At 37.3% G+C, this 4,348-nt stretch overlaps 1 pseudogene; it reads right to left on the bottom strand.

Moving 5' to 3' along the window:
* Positions 1-2,153: 2,153 nt before the first annotated feature.
* LOC125415323 (large ribosomal subunit protein eL6 pseudogene) lies at positions 2,154-3,062 on the bottom strand (annotated as a pseudogene).
* Between the last annotated feature and the right edge of the window lie 1,286 nt (positions 3,063-4,348).

Raw genomic sequence — 4,348 nt, forward strand, 5'->3', positions numbered from 1 at the left:
AAGATTCTCCCTAACTCTAGGTTACAGCCTCAATAAAAGGACAGAAAAGAAGAAAGCTTTAATTTCCCCTGCTTGTCATCACTCTCATTGGCAAGTTCATATATATATATATATATATATATATATATATATATATATATATATATCTGTTGAATCTTTTCTTCAAAGGTATTGCAGCTAACTTCTTCAAAATTTCAGTGTTGGCTGAGGGTGTCTTTAAGACCTTCAGTGGCAGATCACAATTTTGGAGATGCCCAGACCTGATGCCTAAAACACTACTGGATTTTTTTGCCCATCTGGTGTGAGACAAACATGGTAGAACTACCAGATGGCTACCTCCTAAACCAATCTATTAATTCCCACATCTGTAGGGATGTGATACTAGGAGTAGAAAGAATGAACACATAAGAAATAAAGTAGAAAAGAAAAAAATGATTACATATTGAAAAATCAATATATATTATTCATTTACATGGGAATATATATATATATATATATATTGCATCCATTTATCTATGGTTATTCATTTTATCCACCAATTCTGTTCCTTCAGATAATCCTGACTAAAACACCATACTTTATCAATTCACAAGACATAAACACATATAAATGTTTTTCCTTTGATATATCTGAGATTAAGCAGTTAATTGCCATATGAGTTGTCACACAATTAGACAACTAAGGTGTGGATAGCAGTATCATTCTTTTACCTTAGTAATCTTATTTTATTTTCTCCTGCTCTCTTGGACATCTTATTGTTGTTGAAACAAGTAACAGTAGCAAAGACAGTAGACATTAGAAAAGTTTATGATTTTTCTAGTAGTGGACTGGGATGGAGAGCTACATTGATTTAATACTACTTTTATAATTATCCAGACATTCACTATTGGTAGTGGGGAAGTGCAGAATATGGAGGCATGATTTACCTGTCATGGAACTTTTACACAGGAAGGGAGTACAAATGGATAAAGAATAAGGTGAGATTATGAATTGAATGTGTTTGTTTTGTTGTAAAAATCAAGCAGTTCAGAAGGTCCCATTTATTTATTGTTGGTTTCAGTGTCTGTGCCTCTGTTGTTATATTTAGGAAGTAGTCTCTTGTGCCCATGTGTTCAAGGCTATGTCCCACTTTCTCTTCTATGATGTTCAGTGTGGCAGGATTTATATTGAGGCCTTTGATCTATTTGGACTTAGGTTTTGTGTATGGGGATATATTGTATCTAATTAAATTCTTCTACATGTTGACATCCAGTTATGCCAGTACCATTTTTTTCATTTTTAAAAAATTTCTCTATTCATTATCAGTAAAGATAGAAAGAACTGACTTTTCCCTGCTTTGCTGTAACAAACCTGGTGTTTTTTTTCCTTATTTATTTATTTAAAGAATTTCCACTTCCTCCCCTCCTCCCGATACTCTCCCGCTCCCCCTACTCCCTCTCCTCCTCCCTCACCATTCCCAAGAGCAGTCAGGGTTTCCTGCCCTGTGGGAAATCCAAGTTCCTCCCCCCTCCCTCCAGGTCCAGGAAGGTGAGCATCCAAACAGTCCAGGATCCCAAAAAGCCAGTCCATGCAGACGAAACAAGACTCAATGCCATTGTCATGGGGACCAGCACCTTTTGTTGAAGATGATTTTTTTTCATTGTACAATTTTAGCTTCTTTGTCAAAAATCAAGTGTACATAGTGTGTGAATTAATATCAACATTTTGATTCAGTTCCCTTGGTCTACATATCTATTTTCATGCCAATATTAAGCTGTATTTTATTATTATAGCTCTATACAAGAGTTTGAAGTCAGGGATGGTGATGCCTCCAGAAGTTACTTTATTTTATAGCATTGTTTCAGCTATCCTGGTTTTGTTGTTGTTATTGTTGTTGTTTTCCATATGAAGCTGAGTATTGTTCTTTTGAGGTCTGTGAAGAATGGTTTTGGTATTTTGATAATCATTGCAATGAATATGTAGATTTATTGTGGTAGGTTATCATTCTTAGTATGTTGATCATACATATACAAGAGCATGGGAGATCTTTCCATTTTCTCATATCTTCTTCAATTTTTTTCTTCAAAGACTTGAATTTCTTGTCATAATGGTCCTTTATTTTACTGGCAATAATTTATAAAAACTACAATTTTTATTTTTTATTTTTATTTTTATTTTGCTGTTTAATTAGGTTGTTAGCAATTTAGAAAACCAGTTTGTGAGGATACACCCCGTTCATCAGAGAGAACTGAGAGCGTAGGTAGCCCTGCAGCTGAGGAATAGCTTTGATCTTTGGCAGAATCTGTGAGTCCACCTTTTTCTGATCAGCCTTGCGCTGCTCTGTAATCTCATATTTCTCCTTCTCTGTGTCAAAGATCTCGCCCTCCTGGTGCCTGGGCTTACGCAGCTGCTTTTTCTTGAAGTAAGCATCAGTCAGGTGTTTGGGGATTTTAACTGTGCTGATATCAACTTTTGTAGAGGTGGCGATGACAAACTTCTGATGTGTTCTTCTGAGAGGAACTCTGTTGAGGGCAAGAGGTCCTGTCACAAGCAGTAAACCACTGCCCAGTTGCTTCAGGAAAACCACTCTCCCCCCTGTGGCGCTCGGTGAGGATGATGAGGACAGTCCCAGGAGTGATGCTAGCACGCAGGCGTCTCACATGCTGATTGAAGGGCTTTTTGCCATGGCTCAGCAGCTTCTGAGGCACATCTTTGGTAGGATAATACCTGGGCATTTTTCGAAGCTTAACAACCCGGGTACCACCATTCTTGTCACCACCAACTGGTTTTGTGACAGTAACAAGGACCTTTTCCTTTTTTTCTTCTTTTCAACCTTGGTTTTTGCAGCTGTGTATTTCCTTTTGTACATGGCCTTTCTGGAATACATAGCAGATCGTGAGTACCCTGCCAATTCCTCTAACAAGGACTGGATTTCGGCTGCAATGGGGCTTCCCCTTCTTGAGCTTTTGAGCCTTAGGGTCACCCTTTTTGGCTGCATCAGCAGCAGGGGCATCACTGCCAGCCTTCTTGGCTGCAGGTTTCTTCTCTTTTGAATCAGGTTTATCGGCTTTTTCACCCGCCATCTTGCAAGATGGGAAAGCATACTACAATTTTTAAATTCCAATGTTTAATTTTTTAAGTTTTCAAAATGAGTGCTTTACATAATTTCTACTCTCCCCATTCATCCTTTGTACCATTCACTCCTTCCTACATCCATTACATTTATTCTTTAATTATTAGTGTTAGCACAAAAACTAAAATTACCAATAAATATAGCAATAATGACTCTATCTAAATATCAAGTACTCAAGATTTTTTTTAAATGGTTATTATCAAAGAATAAGTAGTCACACTATCTACTACAAAGATTCAGAATACATTGCAGAAGAGGAGGCAGAAGTATTTTAAGAGGCAAACATTTAGAAGGATTGCAGAAAGATAATATATTTCAGATAAAACGGGGTCATTGAGTCCAAAAATTCAGGGTGAGTATGGTTGCCTATGCAAGGTCTGGCCAAGCACACTTCAACACAGAAAGTTTCTCATGAGGTTCTATGGCTAGTGCGTATGTGGGGAGTTATTTGTAATTAAAAACTACTAGGGAAGAAAAGATACATCATTTCTCTCTTTTAAAAATTCTATTGAAAATTTCGTACCTGCATATAACGTTCAGTGATTAGCTCCATCCTCTTTCCCTTCCAATACCTCTCCTATCCCTACCACCAAAATTCAGTAATAAATTTATGTTTCTATTATTTTCTGTTAAAAAAAAAGTTGCCTTCCACTCAGTTCGGCCATTTTTTTCATGTTTTTAGGGGCACCTGTGAAATCACTGATTGAAAATTCATTTTTGCTTCAGAAAAGAGGCTTCTGGTAAGTTTCCCATGCTCTAGTGAGTTTAAAACAAAACAAAAGAGGCCTTTGTTAGGTCCAAAGTGGGCCTTCAAAATAGCATACCACTGATAAATTCTTAAATGTCAATCTGGGCTCCTTTCAGGTAGAACTCAAGCAGAAGGATTGCTATTGGTTAACAAAAACCTAAACTTAGCAATCCTCAGAAATCTTTTGAAGTCAGTTTCTGTTTGTTAGGAAAAGCCAATACTCCCCTTATTAACCACCTCTTCCAAATGGCATCTCCTTCCACACTAACACAAGCATCCTGCACTAACCCCCAGGCTAACTATTCTGTCCTACACCTCTCTTGCTGTCACTAACTCTCTCCATAAGAGTGACTAGGTTTTGCCATCTAGAATGTGGTCTTCCTTTACAACAAATCCTACCCAGAGAGAACCCAGAAGATTGATTTCCAAGTAAACTTTTCTTTCTACTCATGGTATGCTATAGTTTGGTGGTTTCATTACAATTTCTC

Source organism: Myodes glareolus, chromosome X, assembly GCF_982192425.1.
Source record: "Myodes glareolus chromosome X, mMyoGla1.1, whole genome shotgun sequence".
Classification (NCBI taxonomy): Eukaryota; Metazoa; Chordata; class Mammalia; order Rodentia; family Cricetidae; genus Myodes; species Myodes glareolus.